Here is a 12,546-nt window from a genome sequence, read left to right as displayed (position 1 = left end):
AATGGACTTGTGATATGGACAAAAGCATACAAAACTTGAAGGAGCAGCTTGTTGCAACTGCCAGCAACTGGACACAAGATCGTGACCCCATCGAAGGAGGAGAGGCAGTATTTTGGGGGTGTCTCGGATGTTGGACCATACTGCAGTGGTCAGGACTCGGTGTTGCTGTGGATTTTGTATTGTTAACTGTACTTGTGTTACGTTGCATAGGGAGATAACCTATTAGGAATGTAATAAGCCCTCCAAACCCTGCAGTGTACTAGACAACCCGGACCCAACCTTCTCAGGCCCACTCTAATGGGAAGTCTGGAACACTAATTGGAATAGGTGTGGTATGCCCGTATGAGAGAAGGTGCAGGGCACTATACTACACAAGGGGCAGTGGGACAAATGGAATATCGACACCTTCCACCTTGATGCCTGGCCCTATCAGGAAATGTGTCACCATATGTCCTATGCTTTTCCAGGGATACCTGGGCAGGAGGATCCCAAAAGAAAAAGAAAAAAAAGGGGTGGAGTGTTAGGATATAGATATTCAGGCCTGTCTGCAAAGGCCTGTACTCTAAGAATTTAGGTGTATTCTTATCACTTGGCTAGTGATAGAGGTATAAAAGAAAGAATCAAAATCACTGTCTGCTGGTGTAAGGGCCTTCTCTTACTGTGACAGTCTGAGGCCCTGTTCTTAGGCTAAGGCCTTTGGCTAAGCAGCAGAGGCAGCCATAAGCTGGGAAGCGAACGGTCACATCCTCACATTCCAAACTAGTCACATTGAAATAAGGTGCTATTGGGCTGTTAGGCACTATCAGGACAGGATTGTATTCCTATCACCTCCAGAGAAAGGGAAGTGCCTAGAAAATGTAAAAGGAAACTTAGTTTGATAGCATCCTGTCTGGCAAGAACTCACTTATCAATAGCTGGGATGTGAAATCCTCACTTCTGTATTGTTTTGTCATTATAGTTCCCACTTTGCTGTTGTTTGTCTGTATAATCTCTGTCTGGTTCTGTGATTGTTCCTGTCTGCTGTATAATTAATTTTGCTAGGTGTAAACTAATTGAGGTGGTGGGATATAATTGGTTACATAATCATGTTACAATATGTTAGGATTGGTTAGTTAAATTTCAGGAAAATGATTGGTTAAGGTATAGCTAAGCAGAACTCAAGTTTTACTATATAATCTGTAGTCAATGAGGAAGTGACGGGGGTGTGGGTGGGCATGTGGGTGTGTGAGATGGGAACAGGGAAGGGGGGTAAGAAAATTGGAATCATGTTTTGCTAAAGGGGGAGATGGGAACAGGGAATGGGGGTAAGAAAATTGGAATCATGTTTTGCTAAAGGGGGAAATGGGAACAGGGAATGGGAGTAAGGAAGTTGGAATCATGCTTGGCTAAGGGCAGGAATCGGAACAGGGACACAGGTGTAAGGCTCTGTGGTGTCAGAGCTGGGAAGAAGGATACTAAGGAAGGAAACTGGAATCATGCTTGCTGGAAGTTCACCCCAATAAACATCGAATTGTTTGCACCTTTGGACTTCGGGTATTGTTGCTCTCTGTTCATGTGAGAAGGACCAGGGAAGTAAGTGGGTGAAGGAATAAGCCCCCTAACAATCATAATTTATAAATAAAGGGGCTTTCCAGAAAGCATATGGACTAAGGGTGTGGCTTCTTCAGAAGCCCTGAGCAACCAAAACTCCCATTCACTTCAATTGGAGTTGTGGTCACTCCTTATCTTTGAAAATTGGGAATTAAGGAACTGTGAGGAAGTGACTTATGAGGAAGAACTAAACATATGCGACCTGAAGAAGGTCGCAGTTCAACAAGGTACTTAAGCACTTGCATAATTTTAAACATATGAGTAATCCCATTGGTTTCAATGGGACTTTCAATTGCCTGCAATTATGCACAGGTTTAAGTACTTTGCTGAACTGGAGCCTAACTAGCAAGTATGATATGATGACAATCTACAAATATTTCAACTACCTTTAAGGTCCTGGAAGGGGAGAAGAGAGCAGAAAAATAGAAATGCTCACCCCTTTTAGAGAACAAGGAGGCAGTTACAGGAGTCAGGGAGCCATGAGGGTGAGGCATTGTAGGGGTCTGACAGGTAAGGGAGCAGAGATGGGAGGAAGCAGATGTGGAGGAAACAGAAAGAAAGGAAGAGAATGGAGTAGTAGTGGAAAGCCTGAGAGGAAAGGGGATGGGAGCAGAGATGAGGGTGAGAAACAGAGTGACTAAGGTTGATGGATGGAGAAGAAGAAGAAAAAGGGGGAAGGAGAATGGATGGAGGGCATGAGAGGAAGAAGGGGAATGAATAGGCAGAGAGACTTGGGGGGGAAGGAGGAAAAGAGATGTTAATCTAAAGAAATATGAATTGAGAGGCTGAGAAAAAGAGATGGGCAGACACTAAACTCTTTGAATGAAAGAAGAGAGGGCAAATCACAAATCTGGATGATACAGAGTAAGCTGAACTTTTAGGGTCTGATCCTGCAAAGATTTACTTACATGCTTAATTTTAAATACTTGAGTGGTCCCAATGAGCTAAATTGGACTGCTCATGCACATCAAGTTAATCATATATGTTAGTGTTTACAGGACTGGGCCGTATGCTGTTCTATAAAATTCACAATAACATACAACATGTTTTTTATATATTATATAATCAGTATATATAGGGAACATTATTAGGTATCCTATACATCCCAACTGTAATGTCGATACATCTATCACTCACTCCAAGATTCCAAAAATCCCTCAGAGACCAGTGCAATTCAGTGGAGTTAAAAGGTGTATTTCTATTTTTGTCCTCAAATTTCCTTATCAATTAATATCAATTGTTACTTGGTACAGTCATGAACAGGAGCTGGGCAGGGTAGCTCAGAATTCACATGTGGATGAAAAAATAATGTGCTTTAGTGTGTTATATTTTTGCAACGTGAGTTATTGAGTAAGATATTAAAATTTATACGTACAGTTTTGAGAGAAAGCTATGTGACAAATGAATCATGTGGCTCACTTAGACTCTGTAAGTTACTGTTTTCACTACAGGGGCAGAGTTAAGGTTGGTTGCGTGATGTTCATGGAGAATTTTTCTGATTAATGGTGTGCATATGCTGGGCTGTTAGGGTTGGTGTTGGTATTGTTTTTGTAACTTTAGCTTGTGATTTCCATAATTTTTAATGTTCAGGTTTTTTCCCCAGATGTGTTCAGGTACATCTCTTGAATTGCACTAAGAAACCTTCAACATAACTTTAAAAAGTTTTTCCGTTTGGCCTCTCTAACTTATTCCTGGCAACTGGCCCTGCACAGAGGTGCCTTTATGCCAACTTTCCAGCCCACAGTCCCACAATTTGTGCTGTATGCTCCTTGGGCAGTAAGTGGAGTACATATGTCTTTAAAAGCCATCCATTTACTAAGACCTGGTCTACACTAGGCAATTAGGTCAGTATAATTAGGTTACTCAGGGATTTGAAAAATCCACACCCTGAGCAAGGCAGTTAAACCAACCTAGACCCTGGTGTAGACAGTGCTAGGTCAATGGGAGAATTCTCCCATCAGCCTAACTACCACCTCTTGGGAAGGTGGGTTACATACGCTGACAGGAGAACTCCTCCTGTCAGTGTAAGATAGCATCTTCACTGAAGCATTTTAAGTGTAGACCGGCCCTAAGCCTGGTTATTTCTTATTTCTCTCTTAAAAAAACAAAACAAAAACCCCACTGGCTTTACAAAGTACCCTGTGTAGACCAGACTATTCCAGTGTCAATATAGGTATTTAAAAGCGTGTCTTATGTTGAGAAAACAAATGCTGAAAAATCATGAGACGCTGCAGCAGAATTTTAAATCTTGCTAATTTCTGATTAATGTGTGTGTGGAATTGTAACATACCCTAAAGCGGGGGGTTCTCAGACTTCATTGCACTGTGACCCCCTTCTGACAACAACAACAATTACTACATGACCCCAGGAGGGGGGATGGAAACCTGAGCCCACCCAAGCCCCATTGCCCCTAGCGGGAGGGCCAAATCCAAAGCCGCTAGGGCCAAAACTGAAGCCCAAGGGCATCTGCCCCCGGTGGGGGGGCCTGTAACCTGAGCACCACCACCCAGGGCTGAAGCCCTTGGGCTTTGGCTTTGGCCCTGGGCAGTGAGGGTTGGGCTTTGGTCTCAGCCCCCAGCAAGTCTAATTCCAGCCACAGCGACCCCATTAAAACAGGGCTATGACCCACTTTGGGGTCGCAACCCCCAGTTTGAGAACCGCTGTCTTAGAGTTTTAAAGTTACAACATTTTCAGGAAAAAGTCTCCTAATTTACACTGCACACAGAAATTTTCAAACAAACTGTACACTTACTTCAGAAGTTAAAGAAGCAGGAGGGGTCAAAAGCCTTACAAGGGAACTCTCAATGCAGCATTTACTATGAAGTCACTATCTTACACCTCCAAAATATGTGTGTATTTCCATTTACACTTACATTTTGCTTTTGCAAAAAATTAATTCCCTCTAGTAATCATCCCTGGAACTCACATTTTTGAATAGCTTACTTTTGCACAACAATAGGGCTCTAAGGATGTTCCAGGCTGTCTCTAACATGAAAATCCTGCCACTGGCCCCTTCCAATGCTGACTACCCTTCCCCTCCCCGCACAGCTCATATTTTTCTTGCAGGCTGTAATCTGTTAAAAGTGCATTATTAGCTGAGAGGAAAGTGGAGACATAGCTACTAACTGCCCAGGAGCCCCAGGGTTGAACTATGTTTCATTCTAATGGCAAAATAAGCTTGCTAGAGTCTAACTGCAATATGGATACAGTAACTCTCAAGTGAAAACATCACATGCGTGTGCACAAATACATTTCTGAATCTAACCTTTTGATCTTTGATTTCCAAGCAGCTGCATGTCCATTGTCAGAAAGCTGAATAAGTCTGTCACAGCAATTTATCTATTGCAGCGGCTCTCAAACTGTGGGTCGGGACCCCAAAGTGCGTCATGACCCCGTTTTAATGGGGTCGCCAGGGCTGGTGTTAGACTTGCTGGGGTCTGGGGCTGAAGCAAAGTCCAAGCTCCACCGCCCAGGGTGGAAGCTGAAACCAGAGGCTCAGACTTCAGCTTCAGCCCTGGGCAGTGGGGCTCAGGTTACAGCCCCACTGCCTAAGGCTAATACCCTCAAGATTTGCCCCTTCGTCCACAGGGTGGTGGGGCTCAGGCTTCAGCCCCGCTGCCCGGCATGGTGGGGCTCAGGCTTCAGTCCCCCTTCCCAGGGTCGTGCAGTAATTTTTGCTGTCAGAAGGGGGTTGCGCTGCAATGAAGTTTGAGAAACCCTGATCTATTGCCATGTGTTCATGTGACCTAGTCATCGGGCCAAATTCAGCTTGTTTTACTCCTATGACTTAAAAAGAACTACTCAGGTGTGGTAGGCAAGCAGTACTGGACCAATAAGAACAAGGTTTGTAAGAGGATAGTGAGGTTACACCACCTTTCTTTGTGCACAGTCAGTAACTTTTGTGTCAGGCCTTGTTGTCTACAATAGAAAAGGTTTGCCAGTATGGCTACACTGGCAAACTCTAGAGTGGAGATGCAGCTTATACCATCAAAACAGTGCTTTTGCTTGTAGAGCTTATACCTCAACAAAATGAGCTGTACCCAAAAGCACTTTTTTGCCAGTTTAACTGCATCTGCATTAGGGCTTTTGTGATGTGGAAACTTCCTTCTAGGAAAATACCCACCTGCTCACTTCGTACAGGCCACCCAAAAGCTACCAACGAGATGGGAATGACTTCCAATCTGTTCTCAGACTAGTAGTGACTGAAACTGCTGGATGAAGGGCTCCATATACCATTCCTTCTGTCTTATTTTTCTAATGTAAATGTGTGTCTTGCATCTAGAGCCCTAGCTCCTTCCCCTCCGTTTTTCAAGCAGAGTATGGAAACCCACGGTCTCACTTCTGTTGTCCATACTTTTCATCCTGTTTGGTGAGTTGGTTTCCTCCTCCCGCCATATGCTCTCTCTTCACTGTTCCTCACTCCCCACTTCCTAACTGCTGTACTTCCTTCCACTTTCTCCCCTCTGCTTGCTGCTACAATGATAGCATTAAACAAACAAACAAACAAAAACTGAGCAAATTTGACAACAGTTACAACTGTCACACGAGGGACCTCTTGATGCCAACTGGCAGAGGGCACAGGGGATGCATAGGGTTTTACAGCGATCCTCTGTGTCAGGTGTATGCATATTAGTTCTTCAAAGGGTGGCATGTAGCCCGCTGGTCATTATAATAATAATGTATGTTCAAGTACTATTTAAGGAGCTATGTATTTATACTGGAAATTATGATCTTAAAACCTTTGGAACTGAGGTAAGTAACCAGAAGGTGATATGCCAGGCAGGTTACTTTCACACAGGGGGTAACAGACTCTTACATATATATCCCTGTCTGGGTATTGTGCATTGTCCACTTCACAATGTGGGTCTATTTGCATTCTGAGCCACAAGCTAATCAAGAGAGCAAAATCGACAAGAAATGGCAAAATCTACAGGAAGGAACAAACAGCAGGAGAGCGTCCAGTTTTGACTAAAGATCAAAGAACTGTTTCGATATATCTGGGATTGCAAAAGAACGCCCAGGATGCTTTTACTTAGGAGACCACCTGGCAGCGTGTTTTGTCTCATGAAGGAGGGATCACAGCCAGGCCTAGATGTAAAATGCTGTAAAGATCTTTGGATGAGCAATACTTAGATTTGGGGGTACCTTGTTAATTAAGTCTAGGCTCTAGAATGACTGTTACGATTTTATTTTCTATGAAACCATTTGTTTCCAGTACTTCCATTTGAATCTCTTTGTTAAGCAAACTTTTGCTTGTTTTCACTATAAACATATCTAAGTGCTGTGTGTTGAACTGCATGGTGATCTGAGGTGGAACTTTTAAGCTGGTGTGAACTGCTGCTTTGGGAGCAGTGAATCCGTGAATACGGTGACTGTCCAGTGAACCCAGGGCTGGATGCTCCAGGGAGACACTCAGAGGACTCATGGATTGCAGTGTGCTTATTGCTAACTCACAGAGGGAGAGCAGCATCTGCGTAAGCTGAGAAGAGAGTGCTTGTGTTGCTTGTGGCCATAGCTACGTGATGTCAACCACCTGCAGTTAGCCTTGCCTAGCTCCATCATAGTGAAAACTACAGAGTTTTGTGTCTGCTAGCATTGAACAGTGAGATAGCTAATGAAAGAAAAGGAACTGCGGTTGTGTTTGGGAAAAGCTGTGTGTGTCACTGACAGGCTGCTACTTGCTGTTCCTGGGATCTGTTTTTTTTTTCTCTTCTTAAACATCATTCTTGGATGATGAATCAGGGTTGAAAACAAAGCTGCCCTTTCTGTCTGTCCCTGCACATATTTTTTTTTTCCCCCTTGTGCAGGAGCCAGAAAGCACAGGGGTCTGGGTTGGGTCAGGTGGGAAACAAGCAGATCCTCTTGGGCTTGGTGCAGGTTGGGTCTGCTCCTTCTGTAGCGGCAGCTGGGTGCCCCGCTCCTGCTGGCTGCTGCCTCCTCGCTGCACTCTGTGTGTGCTGCGGCATAAGGGTGCTGAGGAATCACAGTGCCCGTACACGGTGCAGCAGGGGTCAGCGGACGGCAGGAGCAGGCCACTGGCGTGGATGGTCGCTGCACTGACCCATGGGTAGGAGGAAGTAGTGACTCAGGTTCAGGGAAAGAATCAGGGTCGGGTCAGAAAACAACTTGACGCTCTCAGGCTCAGTCCAGGTCAGGCCTAAAAATTAGGCCTGAGCAGACCTCTAGTGGGGGAGAGTCACATAAACAAGGGAAACAGTTAAAATCATGGGCGTCAGGTACCATAGGCTGTGCCTCCTCAAACAGCCAGGCGTGGCCCTGCCCACACTCCGCCCCCAGACCTCCCCCTCCTGCTTCCTGCCCACTCTGCGTGCAGCAGTGTGGCTCCAGTCCTCCTGTGCGGTGGCCCTGGCACAGATTGGGGCTGCGTGCCACCCATCCTCCTGGCACTCTGGAGCTGGGGAGGCTGTGACCGGACTGCCCCCCCTCCCAGCACTCCAGAGCCGGTGGGGGGCTAGCCTGGGGCAGGGGGCGGTGGCTGCGGCAGGAGGAGCTCCGGCAAGGGTGGTGCACAGAAGGGGTGGGGCTGAGGCCTAGCCTCCCCCAGCCTGCACTTATGCGCCGTCCATGGTTAAAATGGCTGTACACAAAATATAGTTAAATTCACAAATATCAAATATTGGCTTTCCCCCCTCTACTCTTTCTGATTTATTACTTGTAACGCCTAATTGTGGTGACTTCCTGCCTAATCTTAGTGGCTCCTTGGACCTTCCTACATCAGGGGAATATTCAAAAAATGTCCCACTCTTGCTAACCGTGATTCAGCTCCACTGGTGTTAGCAACTATATCTGCAGTAGGCCGGCAGCCAAAGTGGTCCATCTTCACCAGAAATACCAGCACTGATTGAGATGAATCAGCACTAACAACGGTGGGAAATTTTTGAAAACTCTCCCGGGTGCTCATAGGGACATAACCTCATTCCCTCCACGCGCATGCACCCCACCTCAACCAAAACATAAAATCCTCCCCGAAGTAGTATGGAAATATTACCTCTCCACAATTAACCGCATGGAAGTGGGATGTTTAAGGTGAAAGTGTCATTTTTCACTCTGGAGAGTCTATGGCTCCATCCCCCCTGCAGTCGGAAGTGTGACTGCAGCTCAGGTAGGCTGCCAGCTAGCGCAGTTAAAAATGGTAGTGAAGAGACGGCACCACAGGCTTCAGCACAGACTATAGGAGCCTGCCCAGGACCCTGGTTCTATTCTCATGTTCCTAGCCCACATGGGGGTCCATCCCATTGTGTGTTCACTGCTATTTTTGGCTGCGCTAGCTAGATTAAAGCTAGCATGGTATGCCTTCCCAAGCTGCAATCACACCTTCTGTGGCGGTGTAGGCATAGCCTAGGTCTCTGTCACATTTTCAGCAGGCTGTGTGTGTGGAAAAGAAGGCAGTGAGGCTGAGAGGAAGAGCAAATGAGAGACTCTCCTCCTGCTACTTCCTGAACTGAAGTTACTATTTTGCACTTGTGATGTCATAACCTGTTCCGAAATGCAACCTTGCAACTTAATTGTAAGAGCCAGCAGGACGTAAAGACTAAACTGTTGGGAGGAGAGCAAGTCTTAGGTTTAAATCTGCTATTTTAGCATTTATAATTTTGCCACAAAGAATGTGAAGGGGTAGGAAAAGGGGGATGATGACAGAGATGAATGGATGTAGATTCCCGTGTGATATGAACAGTATGTTTTCCTTTCTTTTTCCAGTATTAAAAGTTCATCTCCGTTAAAAATACCAGAGTTATCAATAGCACATGATTGTCCCAAGGGAGCCTGAGTCACGTCCAGAGGTTAGGGACTGTCCCTTCTAATACAGTTGCAGATTTTGCCTCTCCCCCATGTGGGATAGGATTGTTTGCTGTGGGTTGTGGGAATGGAAGGGACAGGAGTCTGAAGGGGGGAAATATAGAAAACACAGGCGGAATGAGCTCTGCACTGCAGAGAGATGGCTCCAGCTTCAGGGGAACTTTGAGGAACGTTGTCAAGCTGAGCTCTTTTGAGCCATGGCCAATTTGGTTCCCTCCTGTCAGTCAGCCCTGCCAACCAGAGTGTCAGCCTCTGAGTTCCCTCCTTCTCTTCCCTTTCCCCACTCCCTGCCCCTAGGGTTGAGCTGCACAGGAAGAGCAGTCTGAAGGGGAACAGCTTGCATTCCATTGTTGTGCAGGGAAGGGTTTCCTTCTGGTTCTTGCACAATACAATTTAACATTCTACTTAATTACTTTAACACAGTCCTTAAAGAAGTGGATTATACACAACTGTGTGATAGCTCTGAACCAGTGGCGTATTAACGCCTAGGCCAACAAATTTGCAGGGCGGCAAATTTATAATAGCAGCCAGAAGCTGCTTCCCCCGGTGCCAGTTCACGCCCTCCACCCCAACTCCAGCCCTTCCCCATTCCCATTCCCCGCCCCCTCCCTGCCCCTATTGGTCCCCTTCCCCAAATCCCTGCCCCAGCCCCGCCTCCTCTCCTGAGCACGCCGCGTTCCCCCCTGCTTCACGAAGCTGTTTCGCGCACAAGCACTGGCAGGGAGCGGGAAGAAGCAGGACCCGGCGGCGTGCTAAGGGGAGGAGGCGGAGCGGAGGTGAGCTGGGGGGGGGCAATTATTTCAGGGCCTAGGGGCAGCAAAATCATTAATCCGCCACTGCTCTGAACTGCTCGACACTGTTTCTCCCTTTAGGTTTTTGACACCGAGGCTGGCTCACACAAGTGCTGCTGAATTTCCAGCAGAAGGGGGGTCTCAAACTCAGGAGGGAGTGGAGCATGTTGAAATTCTAGTCTGATGTTTACTTCTCTTGCTCCCGTGCTGCAACAAGATGAGCGGCTTTCTCCTGACTAAAGAGCTCTGTGTGATAACTTGAGCCTCCCAGGGAATCTTTCCTTTTACCCTAGACCTGGCTGGAGTTGTTTCCCCTTTGATTTGACAAGAAACCTCTATCCACTACTCCTATAGCTCCCTTCACAAATATAATCACCAGTCCCGGTGTGTAAACACTCCCTATCCTCCAAACTGAATTACGACTGAATTTCCCCCATCCAGTTCCCTGCAGCAGGCACAGAAAAACAGTTTGGGGCGGATGAAGATCAGAAGGCTTGCCCATTGAAGCTTGAAGTATGCATTGGGGAATCAATTGACTGGCTTTTCCAAAGGCTCCAGGTTTGCTTAGCGTAGCCAGTGTAATTCCATCATAAACACAAGGCATAAAACAAATGATCTATCCTGAAAATCTGCCAACCAAGATCTTGGATCCTAGGAGTTATTTTTTGAAAATATTTTAAGATGACTGGATGGCTTTGTGACAGAGGCAACGCATGGGGGAGGGGGGATGCAGGGTCATGTGCCCCCCAGATTTGCTGCTTGGCTTGCACTGAGCATGCTCACACAGACTGAGCATGCTCAGTAACACCGCTGAAGCCGGCTGCCCTCACTCTGCCCTCCCCCCCCTTATCGGCAGGCACAGGTAGTCTCTGATTTGTGGGTGGTGTGAATGAGATATAGAGCCTTTTATATCTAGGGGCATGTCTACACTTGCAAAGTTACAGCGCCGGCAGTTACCGCGCCGCTCAGGGAGCGCAGAAGGGAAACCGCTGTTGTGTGTTCACACTGACAGCTGCCTGCGCAATAGCGTGTTCACACTTGCAGCACTTTCAGAGCTATTCAGAGCGGTGCACTCTGGGCAGCTATCTGACAGAGCACCTCTTTCACTTTTGCCGCTAAGGCTGTGGGAAGGCGGGGGGGCATCCTGCGTCCAGTCCCAATGCCCCGTGATGCATTGCTTCGCATCCCAGCAATCCCTGTGTTTCCGTCCACATTTGGCGCCATCTTTCAACAGTTTGTGTACTGTGCATCCTGCCTCTTTCTGGCTGCAGGAACGGATCCCGAGCTGCTGACCAGTATGCTGCTCGCTCTGACCAACACGTCACGAGTGGCAGTAGAGTTATTCCTTAAACTACAAAGGCAAGAGGAGTGCGACATTGATCTCGCCACATAGTAGCTACGACACGAGATTGCCTGTGGCATTCACGGAGGTGCTGACCACAGTGGAACACCACTTTTGGGCTCGGGAAACAAGTACTGAGTGATGGGATCACATCGTCATGCACGTCTGGGATAACAAGCAGTGGCTGCAGAACTTTCTCATGAAGAAAGCCACATTCATGGGATTGTGTGGTGAGCTCGCCCCAGCCCTATGCCGCAAGGACACAAGAATGAGAGCTGCCCTTTCACTGGAGAAGCGCGTGACGATTGCACTGTGGAAGCTGGCTACTCCAGACTACCGATCGCTAACCAGTCGCTAACCACTTCAGAGTGGGAAAGTCGACCGTTGGAGTCCTGTTGATGGAAGTGCGCAGGGCCATTAATCGCATCCTGCTCTGAAAGACTGTGACTCTGGGCAACGTGCATGACATTGTGGATGGCTTTGCACAAATGGGCTTCCCTAACTGCGGAGGGGAGATTGTCTTTATTGAATTTAATCCTGTTGATTTCAGAACAATTCTCTGATTTGTCAAGGTCATTTTGAATTTTAATCCTTGCCTCCAAACTACTTGCAACCCTCCCAGCTTGGTGTCCTCTGCAAATTTTATAAGAATACTCTCCACTCCATTATCCAAGTCATTAATGACATTATTGAATAGTACCAGATCCAGGATTGATGCCTGAGGGGCCCTAGTAGATATGCCCTCCCAGTTTGACATGAAATCATTGGAAACTACCCTTTGAATAAGGTATTTCAACCAGTTGTGCACCCACTTTATAGTAATGTCATCTAGATCACATTTGCCTATTTTGCTTATATATAACTTAGGCTTGAATAGAGACTGGGAGTGGTTAAGTCATTATGCAAGGTAACCTATTTCCCCTTGTTTTTTCCTACCCCCCACCCCCACTGTTCCTCAGACGTTCTTGTTAAACCCTGGATTTGTGCTGGAAATGGCCCAACTTG

The sequence above is a fragment of the Lepidochelys olivacea genome, assembly GCF_965140295.1.
Source record: "Lepidochelys olivacea isolate rLepOli2 genome assembly, chromosome: 1".
In the NCBI taxonomy this organism is placed as follows: Eukaryota; Metazoa; Chordata; order Testudines; family Cheloniidae; genus Lepidochelys; species Lepidochelys olivacea.
The sequence above is the reverse complement of the archived record's forward strand: the minus strand, read 5'-3'. Positions refer to the sequence as shown.